Raw genomic sequence first — 18,546 nt, forward strand, 5'->3', positions numbered from 1 at the left:
GAGTTTACTCATCCATTCCATGGCATTTTTTTTTTTTTTTTTTTTTACTAATGTGCCAAGCATTGTGCTGTTGACTGGGAATTCAAGGGTGAACAAGGTGTTTTGCCATCTGGTGTGGGGTGCAGACAATTAAACAGGCAATTACACATTAGTGTGGACATAGAACAGTGTTTTATAAGAGCTCGTAAGAACAACATCTGTCTCAGAATTACAGGGTCAAACAAGGGTTAGCACCTAGTGTAGAAAATTATGTCTAAGCTGACATTTGAGTGATGAGTATAAGTTAGCCAGGTTAATTTTGGAGGGAAAGAATGTCATAGCAGAAGTATGGAAAAACCTGAAGGAGAGAGATAAAAGAGCACATGTAAAGAAATGAAGGAAGTTTAGTAAGGCTTCTGGGAACTGGCAGTCAGAGACAAGGTCAGGACAGAAGCCTGAAGAGGTGAGCTAAGGTTAGATTCTCAGTGCCTTAAAAGTAATGTGAATGGGTTTGAATAGTTATTAAAGGAAATAGGACATTCCTCTGAGGTGAAGTAGATGGTGCTGCGTGGGAGAAAGTGTTAATAAAGGTAAAAGATGTTAGCACATAATTGATGTCATCCAACCTAGATACATTGGAGGCCTCAAATAGAATTATAACAAAGATGATAGAAAGAAGTATATAGAGCAACACCACCATTTTAATAATGCACAAGTAGGAAACTAAGTAAAATAAGAATTTTTTTCTTTCCCCCTTTTTTACTAATCTTCATGTTTAAAATTCAATTTCTTTGTTTTGCAAACTGTCAGCAGCAATTGAGGATCAGTAGCAATTGAGGAACAAGTTTGCCTAGCTAATGGAATTTTTAGGGATCTAAGGCTTAATCTATTAATTGTCTTGATCTATCAGAAGAACAATCCTGGGGTGCCTAGGTGGCACAGTTGGTTAAGCATTTGACTCTTGGTTTAGGCTCAGGTTGTGATCTCAGGGTCATGAGATTGAGCCCCGAGTTGGGCTCTGCAATCAGCATGGAGTCTATTTCTCCCTTTCCTCCTCCCCATACCAAATAAATAAATAAATCTAGAGGAAGAAGAAGAAGAATTGGTGATACTGATGGGACCTCTGGTACTCACTTTCTGCTGAGTGCAATTTTCTAAGTATATGTGTAGGAAATTATACTTCATTGACTGTAGATCATCTATGGAACCAGCAGTTAATGAACTATACTGTCAATAAATTGTGAAACTCAAAATCAGTAGACTTTAATGATTTTAACTAATCAAAATTACCTCATCCCACAAAATGTCACATGCAACTTTATAATTTCATGAATTAGCATTTCTCTTAGACATAATATTTAATTGAAAATGTAGAAAATAGAAATTATCTGATAAGCAATAAACAATTTAAAAATATTATACAACTTAAAATGTCAGACATAACCTTGATAAGGAAACATGAGTTAAGTTGAATATAATAGATTCAGTTAATATTCTATTATTTTGGAAATTAACAAATTAATCCAGAAATTATTATTTTTACTAGGTTCCAAATCTTTGCTTCAGCATCATTTCTTTCCATAAAGTCATCCCCATGATGAGGAGTTCTAGAGCAGTAGGTAAATTAGTAGGAAAAAAAAAAAAAACAAACAAACCTGCCTTTATTTACCATCTACTATATGCTCAGACATAGTGAATAGGTTTTGAGAGATACATTTAAGACATATTTATATTATCAAGTTCCCAGTGGGGAAAAAAAAATGAGATCTCTGCTAGTCTACATATCATACCAATAAGAGAATTAACAATCACCCAAATCAGTAATTATCCTATTATTATACAATCAGCAAGCAGCAGAGCCAGGGTTTGGAATTAGGTCTGACTGCCTCCATTTTTCATGCTCGTTCTACCATCCCCAGCTGCTCAAATTCTTTAAAATAATACCTTAATAGAGCATAAGTTGGGAGAACAATATTAATGGCTTTTTAAAAAATTTTTTGATTAACTTTCTTATTTTTGTGTGCTTTACTTCAGTATTATTTGCATATTCACTAACCATTTATTCCTCTATCAAAATTATTTATTGAATAAATTAGTATAATACATTGCCCCTGCCTTAAGGAAACTTTATGTCTGACTTGAAAAATTAATTAACATTGTGAGATGAGAATATAGTGCCATCACAAGAGAGCATATTACCAACAGCTAATGACACTATACACATAGGAATGCTTTTGGAGTTTAGAAAAGGACAAGATAATTGTGCCTAATCAGGCATAACAAAATAATTTTTAAAAAGCAGAAACTTTATAAAAATAAATATTCCTGAACCCCTCCCAGGAACACTCTTGTAGACTTAGCCTGCTTAACGATTCCAAAATGCTTTTACCTATCTTTGATCGTTCTTTGGAATTTAATTCATATTGCATGTTTTATAAGTTGGATTCTGACATTGCGCGTTGACATAAGTAGGCTCATGTAACATGCAATCTGCTTCCACAAATTCACTACCATCTGCAGTACAAGTATGCAGAGTCACATGCTCCAATAAAACACAATCCTCCTCACTTTATCAGACACTGTAGAAGAGAGTGGAGTACAATAGAACAGAACACAGTAAGGCAGTGCACATCTTAAGCAGAAACATGTAAAACTAATGTTGTACATGGAAGCCCAACTTTGTCAACATTTGCATTTACTTCATATACGTTTTATAATGCCATCACACACTCCTAATCTGTCCCTCTTCCTTTGCTTATCTATAACTTGCATAATTAAATCAATATAAAGAATTATATCTGTCAAGTCACATTTTTCACACACCTACAAACAAATATTATAGCAATTCAGATTTTTCATGAAATAAGCCACAATGAGGATAAGAAGATAAAACTACTTTTCATAAGATAATAGAAGATGGGTAACTGGGAAGGATGAGAATCCTGTCTTTTCCTTTTTTATTTGACAGACTTTGTGGCTTGGTTTCCTCCTATGAAACAGTAGTATCTCAGAAAAGAGAAGTGCTAAACAGAAAGCAAAGATTAAGTGAGGTGGCTGACAGCATCGGGTAGGTTTTTGAAATCTTGAAGTCACAAGAATGGGACAAATAAGTGAATATCACCAATACAAAGTGCGACTAAGTTTTTGGAGATATACTTCACGGGTTCCTCAGGCAACTGCAGACATTAAGAGACTTCAGTGGAGCCTGGGTGCAGGGGTATAGGGTGGATCTGAGGATCACGGAGAGAACATTGCCTTCATGTGGGGATATTTAAAAGAGAGGCTAGGAAGGTTTTGAGATAACACTGGAATGGAGTTGTTACTCTTTCACGAAATCACAATTACAATTTCCATCTTGACTGTTTACTCCATGCCTGGTGGGATACTAGATTGTTACATTCATTATCTAAGTTAATCCAATCTTCAAAACACCTTTATGACTAGGCATTTAACAACATTTTAGAAACAGAGAACCACATTTCAGAAGAAGGAAATAACTTTCCAATCTTAACCCAGAGAGTAAATAATAGAATTGGCATTTGAACCCAGCTCTGTCTTATCCCAAATTATGTATTTGCCTTTCTATATTATGATGTTAAATCATCATTGAAATGTTGGCCCAGGCGTTCTGTCCTAATCCACAGAAAGTATTCATATAATATTAAGATATGTAGGAGCTCCTGGCTGGCTCAGTCGGTACAGCACGAGACTCTTGATCTTGGAGTTGTGAGTTTGAGCCCCACATTGGGTGTAGAGATTACTGAAAATAAGATCTTAAAAAAATAATATTAATACATATAAACATTTTTGATAAATATATAATATTTCCTATTTGATTCAATTAATGATTTTTAGTAGATATAATTTTGGATTTTCCTTCTTGAAAATACATGCTACTGCTTATTTTTATTACTGATGTAAATACTTAATTGAACAGAAATGTAGCAGAAATACTTCAACCTTAAGAAATTTTCATTATTCTATTAAGCTTATATTACTAATAGTTTAATATTTCAAGATGTTTTTAGGGAGACACAGATTTCACTGATTAAAACTCTTTTGTTTTAATGACAAAGTGATATTCACAACAGCTCTTTCTTATTTGATCAAAAATTAAGTGAATTTCTAATGTCAAAATTTTGTTGTTAACTATTTACATTTTCACTTTGCTTTTGCAGACTTATGCCGATACTTTGGCATAAGCTTGGCTACCTCAGGCATGATTATTTATTTCCCTTAATTTGAATTTGTGCCAGAGCCTTGGGTGAAGTTGCCCATTACTTTGTTAAACATCTTCAGTTCTTGGTCTACTCAGAACACCTTCACTCAGCAAAAGGATTACTTATAATTCAGTGTGAATGGCTAATTATCCTCATTTAGTATACCCTGCCATTTTGCCAAGCTATATATTCTTGAAGAACTCCATCTGGTATCAGAGACGCCTGGATTGCTAAATATTCACCTGCCAGAATTTAGGAATTACTGAGCAACTGGTGAAAATTATTTTCAAAACTACCATAATAAATAAGGTGAAATTTTCTCTTAATGTGTTCAAGAGCGTAGCACCTTTATTTGCCTATTTTCTAGCACTTCATTAGAATAATGGGAGTTTATTTTTTCACTTTTCTCTGTTTCAGTAGATTCTCTTTTAAGCTCTAGGTTAATTTGTTCCCTCTATCTACATTGGCTTGTGTCACCTGACGTCTTCCCTTACTTTTTTGTTATATCTTTACCCTTTATTTTCCCTTCTTTCATAAATTTTCTTTCCCCTTTCCTATTACCTATGACAAATTCATGTTTAACTTGCTATAGAATCTTCCCTACAGTCTCACAAAATATTCAGTTTAATATTAATTCCCTTCCCCTTTTCACAAAATATGTAGATTATTTAGAGGTCTAAACTGCTCTTGTCATTATTTTTCTGGCAAGGGCAGAGTCTGATACTTCAGACTCTGCTGACAACTTTTACTGCCTAATCCTAATGAAAATCCTCCACCTCTTATTGTTTGGCCTTTTTCCATGTTTATTTTGAGGATTCCAACAAAGCAGAAAAAAATACTTAAATAGTCTGTTTCCCACCAGTCTTCAGGATTATTTTGTTTCTCATAGATACATTAAACTTAATTCTTTCAAATCCATCAGAAAGCTCATGATTTCAAATCATGATTTTAAAGTCCACATCTAATTTAATCAGGGAAATTTGTTGAAGTCTTTCCCAAATGTATTCTAAAATAATTATTCCACAGCTCCCCTATTCAATAACTGCTTACTAATTTTGAAATAAATAAACTTGATTTCACCACTCAATATAGTTCACGACTTTATCACAGATCAATTTAGAAAATTATATTCTACAAGACATTACAATTAATAATGAAAATTGTATCTCATGCTTTCTTTAGGCTATTCCCAATGATGATTAAGATCAGAATTTAAAATCTTACAGCATACCCTCCAGAGCCTATATCCAGAGAATTACTATTTTCTATTCCTTAGAGCAAAGATTCTAGATTTCTTTTTCCTTTTCTTTTCTTTCTTTCTTTTTTTTTAGAAGCTGTTTATTTTCCATCAACCTTATTTCCACTTTCTGTTTAGAGTCAGTAGTCGTCCCCACACTCAGGCCTGAGCAGTGGGAGCTGCAGACCAGGCCTCAGCAGGGAACCAAGGGCCCGAAGCGCCCGGAGGGCACCGGTGCACCTTCAGACCCCACCACCACCTCGGGCTGAGTAGCAGTGAACTCTGGAGCTGGGGCTGTGCATTCGGCCTGAAATTCCTCCTTGCTCACAGCCTTTCCAGCAGCAGCCAGGTCTTCCTTGTCAGTCTCTTCAGGATCCCTGCGGAAGCAGAGAGCTGGTGTGACTTCCCGCCAGAGCTCACAGGAACCCGGACCACACGTGCGCAGAACTTCCCAGCCGGCCTCTGCCTCCTCAAACCCACCGAGTTCCCTCCCTGTGGTTGCGCAGGACGGCCACGTCCACGTCGGTGGAGGAGAGTCTGTCACACAGAGTGAGGGCAGGCAGGTTAACCTGAGATGCCTCTGGAGAGGATGGTGGTGAGCACTGGGAGCAGGAACCACCAGAAGTCTCAGCTCTGGAAGGCTGCCTGGATCGGGTTATGGACGGAAGGTTCCAGCAATGAAGCAGCTGGCAGCAGGAGTGGCTCCAGGGGCAGCCGCAAACTTCAGCACAGCCCGCTCGTCAGTATTCCGAGGGATGTGACATGACATCACCGGGTTTTCAGTGGCAACAAGGGCAACAATGGCACGAGCTGCCAGCAGAGCGTCTTCCAGGCTGTCTTCAGATTTATGGTGTAGATGCCATTTTCCTTTTGTAGATGTACCGATCCATTTGGAGGTCAAGGTTGGTGCCGTCTAAGTGCATTCCTGCTGTAAGAAATTTAAGGAGATCCCCTCCTTCACTTGTAGGACATCAAGGGCTCTAGACATTGTGAAAATTTCCCTTTAAGTAACGGACAGAAACTCAGAATAACACTGTATGGACCCCTCTCTGGGTAAAAAAAAAAAAAAAAAAAAAAAAAAAAAGCCTATATTTCTTTTTGTTTTCATACTTTTCAAAATTTCTTTTTTAATTTAAATTCAGTTAGCCAACTTATAGTACATCAGTTTCAGATATAGTGTTCAATAATTTATCAGTTGTGTATAACACCCAGTGCTCATCACAGCACATGCCCTCCTTAATGCCCATCACTCAATGACCCCATCCCCCCACCCACCTCCCCTTTATGCTGAGCGAAATAAGTCAATCAGAGAACGACAATTATTATATGGTTTCACTCATATATGGAATATAAGAAACAGGGCAGAGGATTGTAGGGGAAAGAAGGGAAAACAGAATGGGAAGTCATCAGAGGGAGAAAAAACCATGAGGGACTCTTAACTATAGGAAAAGCATATATTTCTTAATTAAATTTTAAAAACAGATATAAAAATATAACCTTATTTTAAAATAACTTGTAGAATTATAAATTTGGCAATGGAAAGAGCATTAAGTATGATCTTATCCAGTTATTTATGCATAATGAAACTGAGGCACAGAGCCTAAGTGACACAAGAAAGTATAGCTCTTTTGTTTGATGAACTCCAAAAATCTAGGTTACTATTTACACACAAAATTTAAAACACTGATATTTCTTTATGTACTTTAGCCTATTTAAAACCAAAATTAAGTGTTTCTATAATTATAAAATGTGAAGTGATTCATTAGATATCACTTTATGGACAGCATTGCAATAATTTCTTAATAAAGAATGATAAAGTACTAGCAGGCTTCTCAGATACTGGTTTCTTAATTGATTGTCCCATGTACTTTAAATTATAAAAACTTTATATTCCTTAGATCCTTCCTTATTTCTAAAAAGTACCTTGGAATGATAGTTACCTTCTTTTTTTTCTTTTTTTTTTTTTGATAGTTAACTTCTTTTCTACATTCTTTTACCTGTTTTCCTCTTTTCAGTTATTTAATGGATGATATTTGTTTGTTGGCATCTAAATACAATTAATAAATACCTGCTATTTACCTTATGATGGTACTCTGAGAGTCTCTCGAAATGGGATGCTAGCACAAGTAAACTAGTGGGTGTGTTGTAATAGATACATTTTGTTGGATACTGAAGAAGACAAGTGGAGGAGAAATGAACTCAAATATTGTGCAGGTTGAGAAATATCTGTAATTACATTTTCATTTGTATGCATATCTACATGTATTTATTTGCTTTCTTTAGTGGGGTAAAATGTGAACAGTTACAAATGCTTCTTGTTTCATTATGGAATACACATGCCTGGACCTTTAAGATTCTCTTTAAGTATTTATATGTGTAAGGAAAAATGGGAAATTCTAATACTTACTGATTCTTGCTTTAACTTCAATGTATATCCGTGGATATTTAATTACTACCATATTTATCAATAAGCCTAAATATTATAATGTATTTTTTTCACTTTCACATGAAAAAAATGAAAATGACCTCATAAAATCTTCACAAAATGGTATGTAATTTTTTGAAAAAAAATAATTTGATTTTAATAATAATGATAATAGTGGGGCACCTGGGTGGCTCAGTTGATTAAGTGTCTGACTCTTGATTTTGGCTTAGGTCGTGATCTCAGAGCTGTGAGATCAAGCCCCAGGGTTGGGCTCCCCGCTCAGCAGGGCATCTGCTGGAATCTGCTGGAGATTCTCTCCTTCTGCTCCTCCCCCTGCTCACATGGTGTCTCTCTCTCTCTCTCTCTAAAATAAATCCTTAAAGAAAAATAATGATGTTAGTAATCCTTGTTGGATTTTATGGTATGCCAGGGAGGGTGGTACTCAGAGTAAATGAAAAAGTCTATGTCTATCTCAAAATAATTGTTATTTATGCACTGTTATTAACTCCATTTTATAGGTGACAAACCTAAGGTTCATGTACTAATTTCTCTAAATTTAGGTATTTTGTAAGGGCTGGAGTCGAGATTATAATCCTGGCATCCTGATTCAAGGTCCATGATCTGGCCTCTGTGAAATGGGAATTAATGTAAACATCATTTTATTGTTTTTCCTGTTACAAAAGTCCTGATTTCTTCAGTGAACATCATTTTGAAATTGAAGGGAAAAGATCAACAGTGATACAAACAAATTTTTTCCAGAGAATAAAAAGAAACTGTTCTATTGTTTACAGAAATCCAGATATTTAGATTCATACTGAACATGTGTATTAAACAGATGGCGCTGTAAAACTGTTCTTATTTCTTTTTGCTTGTACTGCCCTGAGTTTGAAGAAATAATAGATTTTTAAAAATTACACAGCTCTTGCCAGAAAATGAATTCTCAATTTCAAAAGTGGTTAGTGATTGTAAAAATGTGCTTTATTTTGTGTGGCTATGTTTTGAAGTACAAATCTCAGGAAGTGTCTCAATTATAAAGTATCTGCATCTTCTTTTTTTTTAAAGAGAGAGAGCTTTTTTTTTTTTAAGTTTTTATTCGTTTATTTGACAGAGAGAGAGAGCACAAGCAGGGGAGCAGCAGAGGCAGAGAGAGAAGCAGGCTTCCCGCTGATCAGGGAGCCTGATGTGGGGCTGGATCCCAGGACCCTGGGATCATGACCTGAGCCGAAGGCAGACGCTTAACAACTGAGCCACCCAGGCGCCACAAGTATTTGCATCTTCTGAATGTTAGCTTCCTAAGCAGCTGAAAATATGTTATTTCCACTAAAAACTTCCTGTAAAATAGGAATTTCAGGAATAAGTGAATGTGTTCTTGAGACCATAAGCAAAATAAAAAAACTAGAATTCATGTTTGAGTCCATGGTTCTATAAAGTCTCCTTCATTAAATTGGGTTTCTTTTATGCAGTTTCTGAAAATGAAGCTGAGTTCTAGCAATGATGTGAAACTGGAGATAAAAATGAGATTCAGATCTAGCTGAATTCTCTCCCCAGCTCTAAGACTGTTTCAGAATCTGAGGATATTTGTTGACTTGATCAGGACTGATCAGTGACTAGTGCTTTGCCAAGACTCTGCACTCAACAAAGTTCACTAAATTTCATAAAAATACAATGACATAAAAATAACATGTGGCATACACAGATATTAAACATATAATGTTTATGATGTTAATTTTGTAATTAGGTGAGATTTGTAATTGAAATATCAAGTAATGGTAATCTGGATTCTGTGTTTTAATCTTACTAAACACATACATACTTCATATAATAAACATCTAAAAATAAAATGACAAATATATTTTGATGAAATATTTGTGCTTAAAGTATAATTCAAATTGTTAGAGACACCAAATTCAAGTTTTAAGGAATTAGAGTATATGTTGATCATTTTAAATATGTTGAATTAAAAAAAAAAGACACTACCAGGGGTGTTAGAATAGACAGAAATGTACAATTTTGAACTGTAAACTAAAAGGCTTTGGGAGAAAGGAATGCGAATGGAAACTGCAAGGGAGGTAGAGAAATAAAAAGCAAAGAGAGGGGCGCCTGGGTGGCTCAGTTGGTTAAGCGACTACCTTCGGCTCAGGTCATGATCCTGGAGTCCCGGGATCGAGTCCCACATCGGGCTCCCTGCTCAGCAGGGACTCTGCTTCTCCCTCTGACCCTCTTCCCTCTCGTGCTCTCTATCTCTCATTCTCTCTCTCTCAAAATAAAAAAAAAAAAAAAAAAACAAAGAGAGGGAAAAAAAAGCAAAGAGAAAATGAAAGCGGGGCTCAGGCTTAACGGTGTGCATATGTGTTGGAAAAAGGAAGGGCAGTAGGTAGAACCATATTCCTGCATTTCTCCATACCAGCCTGTTGTTCATTCCCAAAGCTTTCTCCTGCCCAATTTATATTCTCTATGAAAAATAAATCTCGTTAGCATGTTATGAATGTTAACAAGTGCTCCAGGCACCTTACAGAAAATACTACCAAATTAAACTTTCAGGAGGGAAACCCATTTTCTACCGTCGCATAACTCTACCAACTCTTGTCTATATTCCAAACTGGTAGTTCACATTTTAGTTTTAATATGTATAAAACTTTGCTTTTCTCCAACATCCCTGAAGAGCTATTAAAGAGAAGCAAAAGTTTAAATTACCTGCATTTTATAAGAACTCAGGCCCAATGTGTTTGGAGGGAGAATGGCAAAATAAAAGAGGGCAGAATAGAAAAGGCAAGAATGGAGAGAAGACAGACAATTTTTAATGACCTCTAGTGATGTCTTTATTAAATTAACATACCTATTTGAAAATAAAGAAACGTAAAATGAGTAGTAAGTGCTTATGTTTCACTCATGTATGTTTAACAGAAATTTTTATACAGTAGCTTACATTTCTCAGCTACAAAATGTTTTATAAGTTTTTTTTCTTTACTTTTTTCTCTAGGAGATGATGAGGCAACTAAAGTAGTTCAGGTTATCAAAATACAAACAAGGTATATTTGTTATTAAAATATAATTAATAAAGATATAAAATGGTAGCCATAAAGCAGCACACTGGTATTTTGTGTGTCCTTGCTTTGCAAAGAATCATTCCTAATTGTAGGAAAACACATTCTAGTCCAATGTTTTTAAACAATAGACCAAATAGTAAGCATGGAGTGAGAATTCTTTAAATTAAAACTGCATGTTCTGGATTTGTTTTCTGGCCTAAGTCTAAAAATAAATAAATAAATAAATTGAAATTCAGCTTTGTGAGCCTGGTAGGAGGAAGTCATTGTAAAAGCAGAATACATTCTCTTCTTATGTTTTTTTATGTATAATTACTGTTGTGCATGTTTTACAGTATTAAGGAAACCTGAACAAATCTACAAGCACCACTACCCACCCTAGAACTTGAAAAGTGAATTTATTTTAAGTAGAGGAATCACATGAGGTAAAGATGGTTAAATGCATTTAACTCTGTATTTAAGGATCCAGTATTCTGTCAGTTTTAGGAGGATCATCTGCCAGAGCAATCAGATATCTCCCGGAGGTCTGTGGGACACTTTCCCAAAGTGCAGGGATAATGGATAGCTGTTTTTACTTACGAAATCTTCCTACTGGCTCAAAGTGAAACAGTTCAGACTACTTAAAGAGGTCGCTACGCCAGGAAACCCATACAGGAGGTAACACAGAGTTAAACTTTAGCCCTTTTTAATGGTCCTTACACCATATATGCTTTCATGTGTTTATATTTCAGTCTCACAATCTTGCTTACATGAGAGCATTGACTTTTCAGGTTATAACCTTTAAATTCCAGATTCCTACAACCAAGAAAAAATTTAGAAAAAAAAAGTATTCAAAATATATTTAATTTTTCAACTCAGTCCCAAAGAAATTAAGGTAAGCCATTATGTTAGTGTTCTATTGCTGCATAACAGATTACCACAAATGTTTTGTGTATCATGGTCTTGGTGAGTCAGGAGTGAAGGCACAGAGGCTGGTTCCTCCCTACTCAAAGTGTCACAGGGTACTTTCTCCTTTAGAAGCTATACTGGAGAAGACTCTGTTTCCAAACTCATTCAAGTTGTTGACAGAATTCATTTTCTTGTAGTTATATTCCTAGGACACTGGCTTTTCGCTGTTCTTAGAGGCTGTCCGCAGCTCTCTGCCACATGGGATTCTCCAACACGGCCACTTCGTTTATTGAGCCACAGGAGAGTCTCTTGCTTCAGTCTGCTAAGATCAAGTCTTATATACTGTAACATCCCATCACGTTTGGCAGATACGGTTAGTTAGAAGCAAGTCACAGATTCCCCTCACACTCAAAGACAGAGGATTACCCAAAGGCATTAACACAAGAGATGAACATCCTTAGCTATTGCATTGGGTTGGTCCTACATAATTATTTAAAGTCATAGAGCAAGTTAAAGGGAAAACTTGAATAGGAACACAGTCCCCCGTGCAAAACACACCACCTTCTTCTCCAATTAACTGCCTGTCTTCACAGTCTCTCCTTCCCATGGCTCCATTAGCCATTACAATGGATTTTAATTAAAAATTCTCTCAGATGTTATTTGTAATAAAAAATTAACATCCTACTACAACATAGCTTATTCTTTATTTATGATTCTACATTAACTTTTTGTAATTTTTTTCTATCTCTACACTAAGGTAAGAATATGAGACAAAGTACGGATAGGAGGAAAATTGAAATAAATTGTTTTATGATATATATAAGTATATATTATTTATATGTATTGTATTTCTTAATCTATTGCAATAAAAATCCCCCTGTCTAGGCTCTGAAAATTACTGAAACTGAATCAGGAGACTTTAGCCTTATGTCCACCACATTTTCTCATATTGCTGTGGTATTGAGAATTAAATACTCCATTATAATGTTTGAATTTGAAATCCACTGACATCTGGCTGAGAAACTCATGGCAAATTATTTAAACACTTTGAACCTTATATTTTTATCAATAGGGCAATAATATAAATTTCATAAGATTTCTTTAAAGATTAAGTAAGATCTACTATTGAAATATTTCTTTTTCTTCCTGGTATTTGTTTTCCTCTATGTAAATTGAAATGTCTGAGCATTTGTTTGTTTGTTAAAGATTTTATTTTATTTATTTGAGAGAGAGAAAGCGAGAGACAGAGCATGAGTGGAGGGGGAGGGGCAAAGGGAGAGGGAGAAAAACATTCCCCCCTGATCAGGGAGTCCAACGTGGGGCTCTATCCCAGGACCCTAGGATCACCACTGGAGTGGAAGGCAGATACCCAACAGACTGAGCCCCCCAGGCACCCAGAAGTGGCTGAGCATTTGTACTAAATTTTCTTTCACCTTCAATTTTCTATAGGTATAACTCTATAATAGGAATAATTCAATACTTCTATTGGAATAAAGATTGATATGTAAGATCTCCCCTGGGATTGACAGAGTTCTGCTGAAAGTCCTTTACCATAGCAAGTGGTCTAAACTGTGTTCTTGCAGAACCTGGACAATGCCAAAATAGAGATTAGGGCATTCAAGAAAGGGATGTCTGATAGCCTTTCATTTTGCAAATAGAACTGACATGATTCTAAGATGGTCATTAATGTATTTTAATGTTTTTGGATTCTTTTTTTTCTTTGCAGAAAATTATTTGGCCAGTTATATTTCTGGAAGGATACAAATCACATCTAGATCATGATCTGTTGTATCCAGAAATACACTAAATTATTGTTACCTAACAGAAATTCCTTAATTTTTATTTCTAATGCCCGAAATCTTTCTTGGTTTGTTTTATCCAAATTTAATGTCTTTGTCTTTAATGTGTATCAAATATTTCTATATTTTCATGGCATTTTTTTCTGCCCACTTTCAAATTCTTTGAGCCTCTGTAGACCATTCACATAACTCCAATCTCAAAAATTTTACTGATTTATCTTCCAACTTAACCTTTTTGTAGCTCAATCATACCTTAAGTATTTGGAAAGTTGCCTGAAAATAAAGTCTCAAGACGTTATGATTTAAAGTAATGAATATTTTCTTTGAATAGGATACCTCATCCCTACTAAATCCCCCTAAAAATAATTTGCTGTTTTCTGTCATCTGCGTTTTGCCTGAAAGGGTGAAAGTAATTACTAAGTCCAGGATTAGATTAGTTTGGGAAATATTTTCATGGCACCCTGGAAGCATTTTAGTTGACTTGGAAACTCTGGCTAAAACAAAGTAGTTTTATTTCCCTTCCTGATTTTGTAGCTTTCTTGCTCCCAGAGAGTTGTAACATGGTGACTAGTGTTGCCTACAAGAATATTGGATTTCAGTGGGTGCCAGATCACACCTTCTTTTTAAGCCATGTTACTTTCAGAGATAATTTGCCCCACTATAAAATCATTAAGGATATTCATTAAGTATGTCAGTCTTTTGTAGGAGATCAATATATCTAAAATAAAAGGCACAGTTGTTTGCATTTAGTTTCAGTCATGTTTTCTTTTAGGCTTTCAGTATTTTGTTTTTAATAAGCCAGAGTAGCTCCTCACATAATGAGACAGCACGTTGTGTAATGAGCTACTGTTTATTATTATTCCTAGCAACAGACCATATAAGGGTAAGTACAAGTGCACACATGAGATGCTCCTTCACCTCGCAGTGAGGGCCTGTATGAGCCGAGGAAGGACAATATTTTTCCTCCTTTTAGTCTCCAGGCAGATTATAGTGGCTCCAGCCTTTCTGTCTAGAGGCCTGGATCTGCTATGCTTGGTGATTCTTTCCCCTAAAAGTCCACTGATATTTTCCAATCCTTACAAACTTAAAAGCACAAAGCAGAAAACATTTACTTCTTATTATGTTAAGTCAAATTTAAAACGCAGGACCAGACTTAAGGCAGCTTAACCCAATCCACCATGAACTCAACTTATACCATCCTAAAAAAGCAGCATGGGTTTCACTTGAACAACTTATGCTTAGTCCACTAACCAATTCTTTGCTTTCACTTTAGTTACTTTTCCCAAAAATTATACATAGTTTGTCTTTAATTTGGGCTATCTAAAGTATGAATACTTTTTAAAAATGTTTATTGAACACTGTTTCTTTTTTTTAAGATTATTTATTTATTTATTTGAGAGAGAGAATGAGATAGAGAGAGCACGAGAGGGGGGAGTCAGAGGGAGGAGCAGACTCCCTGCTGAGCAGGGAGCCCGATGCGGGACTCGATCCTGGGATTCCAGGATCACAACCTGAGCCGAAGGCAGTCGCTTAACCAACTGAGCCACCCAGGCTCCCTATTGAACATGGTTTCAATTAAGACCTCAAATATATTGAAAATACTCAAATTATTTTAAGTTACCTATTAGTAATTGACCATCCACCAATTACCTAAGCTGAATGAGGTGTAATTATTTGGCAAAGAAAATAAGCAGGTCAGGGGCGCCTGGATGGCTCAATTGGCTAAGCATCTGACTTTTGATTTCAGCTCAGGTCATGATCTCAGGGTGGTGGGATCAAGCCTCGTGTCAGGCTCCATGCTCCGCATGGAGTCCACTTGGAATTCTCTCTCCTTCTTCCTGTGCCCCTCCCCCCACTCTCTAAATAAATAAATTAAATAAGCATGTCAGAGAGGACAGGTGGACCAATGAAGACACAACTCAAAATGAATTTAGACAGAAAAGAAAATTGCATATACAAAATGAAATCATTTGAATTGAGAAGGAAGAAAATCCATAGGAAAACCACTATTTATGGTATTTCTAGGTTTTAAAAATGCTACCCTGTATTTGAATATTTGACAAAAGTGTAAAAAAGAAAATCTGATTACAGTTGTTTTTGGCTTGGTGGAAAAAATACGCACAAAGAGGGAAATGGATTTTTTTTGTTCCAATGAATTTGACATTACATAGGGTCAATGCATTTTAAATATACATACTATTTAGTGAAAAGCATACTCTATTGATATTCTTTTGGGGAACAGGAGTATCCAGAATGGATCTTCAATAAGATCTACTCGTTTAGCACCCCTAACTCTATGTCTCTCGCAAGTGAAGACTTGGAATAGTTTGTATTATCCATTACAGATACGTAATTCTATGACCATAATATTATTATCTGTAAATAAATACCCAAGCAAAAATAACCAAGTTGGATTCTTAATCTGATGCCATCAGGGCTACTTTCTGCATTGTAGAATGTACCAAGCTTAAAAATCCCAGCGAAAGCTTGAATACATGCAACTTTACTTAATTAGGTTCTTTAACAAGCAAAACAAACACATGCAATGGATGCAACTTTTATAACTTTTCCTCTTAGACTTTTCTAAACTATATTGGTTAGTTTTAAACTATTGACTTTCATTCTGCACATGTTGTTACTAACAAATGAGTCAATATAAGATCTCTTTACACATGCTTATCAGAACTTCCTATTTGCTTCATCCAGCATATTTCTGGGCTTAAAAAAAGTGTCAGAAATACTGCATGGTATAATATCTATCCTCTAGCAATACAACAAATACACTTTTTTTTAAAATTTATTGCTATATATTTCAATTATAAGCTGTACACAAAGATAACATTTGGGTTATTAGAGACTCCTATCCAGTATGCGTTGAGCAATGTTACTGAAAGGTATGATACAGACAATGGCAAATATAAATATGTGGTGTTTGGCAAACAGGTTAGGAGCCTCATTGCCAGTAGTTGAAAATGAGCAATGTAGTTTTTTTCGCCTGTTTCTTCCTTTAAATGTAACATTTCACAGTATGAAATTATTCATTTTCATTCATTTCAGTATATTGATTGAATCATATATAAAGTTTATAATTCCAAAGAAATCATATTTCTTTACATTTCTTTACATTACATTTACATTTTGAAAAATGTTACTAGGATTAGTTTTCATATTGAAAAATCATATGCAAGAATTTAATATGTCTGTTTTTTTTTTAAGATTTTATTTATTTGACAGAGAGAGACACAGCGAGAGAGGGAACACAAGCAGGGGGAGAGGGAGAGGGAGAAGCAGGCTTCCTGCTGAGCAGGGAGCCCGATGTAGGGCTCGATCCCAGGACCCTGGGATCATGACCCGAGCCGAAGGCAGACGCTTAACGACTGAGCCACCCAGGTGCCCCTAATATGTCTGTTAAGAAGATATTTCTTTGAAGAGAACAAGAGATTTTAGGGTTTGAATAAGTAAAACGAAGTTCGATTATATCTTAATGTGAATGATGGGGAAACTGGAAGAGAATTATGTACTATTTTTGCAACTTTCCTATAAATCTAAAACTAAATCCAAAATGAAAATGTCTTTTTAAATAAGCAAATAAATAAAATGAAGGTAGATGGAAAGGAAATTTACCACACTATGGCAGTGCACCAAGAATTGAGCTAGCCATCTTCAAGGTATTATTTCATTTGTAATGTATTAACAATACCTATTGAGAGAGTAAAAAGGCATACCAACACTAGAGATTAAAAGGAAAATCAACAGCACTGCAATAGCCTTGCATAACAGCAACCAACAAAAACAAGTTCTCTATTTTACCAAACTAAACTATCATGACAACATTTTGCATGTAAAATGTCTTCCCCAAATTCACTAATATAGGTTATTTTAATGTTTTTGATAAATTTGCTATAAGGGCAATGTATGCTTATGGTGGATTTTTAGAATATGTGGAAAACAAAGAAGAAACTAGAAATCATCGTAATCCTACCATTCGCAGATAATATATGTGTTCTTTTTTATCTTTAAGTCTTTTGGATATGCCTATGTGTACATAAAAAGAAAACAAATTTTACACTATATACTGTTTTATGCCCTACTTTTGTGTTTATTTTCTAATTACACAAATTATACACAAATGCATTTCATAATTGTTTTGTGCATTTTTTTCATTTCATTTTGTGTAGATTTATAATACACATACAGCATATTTTAACACAAGTTTGATCACATAATTGTGTTTTTCAGGGTTGTAATTTTTCATTCATTACTATAGTGGTTTATATTAATGTCTCTCTCACCCATAAATCCTAAATTCTGTAAGGGTACATACCAAGTCTCCTGTTATCTTCGTATACCCAGGCCTGAGTATCAATCCTAGCATGGCTGTAACAAGACCTCTCTATAGGTCTTGAAGTTAATTTCAGTTCTTCCCAGACATGTCACTAGATTTTATATCACTCTGTTTTGTATTTGTTTGTTTTTATGATTGCTCTTACCTTCTATAATCCTTTTAAATAATATATTTTAGTGTTTCAATTTAGAAGTTGTACTGTGAGCTACTAGTTGCCATGTAAGCTCATATAGATAGTTTCTTAACCTGAAATGGAATATTCTTTTGAGAATATTCTGTATTGTTCTGTGTTCTCAGCATTGTTACAAGTAGAATTACTAAAAGAATAAATTTTAGCAGTTGTGGGGATTAAAGCAAGATACTGCTTTTCTATTTAAAGTCCTAAAAGAGTAATCAAGAGATATTGCTCCAGAAAATGAAACCATAGTCATCTCCATAAAAATATTCTTTTCATTGTCCTCTTGTTGTCAAGTTTCCTGTAGGAAAGCATTTGAGTCTGATCAGATTCTCCCACTGCACATTGTAATTCTTCCTTCATAATACTCATCACACTAGTAGTTACTTATTTATCATCTATGTTCCCCACTAGACTGTAATTATAAAAGAACA

General features: G+C 35.2%; 1 long non-coding RNA gene across 2 annotated transcripts; it reads right to left on the bottom strand.

Moving 5' to 3' along the window:
- Positions 1-1,148: 1,148 nt before the first annotated feature.
- Positions 1,149-18,173, bottom strand: LOC141373057 (uncharacterized). Of its 2 annotated transcripts, none has more exons than XR_012378687.1 (3): positions 18,083-18,173; positions 2,369-2,558; positions 1,149-1,206 (listed from the first exon to the last, which is right to left on the bottom strand). It is a non-coding gene; the product is annotated as an uncharacterized lncRNA (long non-coding RNA). The 2 variants fall into 2 exon arrangements; XR_012378686.1 differs by having other exon boundaries at positions 17,917-18,162.
- Between the last annotated feature and the right edge of the window lie 373 nt (positions 18,174-18,546).

The sequence above is a fragment of the Callorhinus ursinus genome, unplaced genomic scaffold (assembly GCF_003265705.2).
Source record: "Callorhinus ursinus isolate GAN/ISIS: 27379988/994484 unplaced genomic scaffold, GSC_fseal_2.0 scaffold7, whole genome shotgun sequence".
Classification (NCBI taxonomy): Eukaryota; Metazoa; Chordata; class Mammalia; order Carnivora; family Otariidae; genus Callorhinus; species Callorhinus ursinus.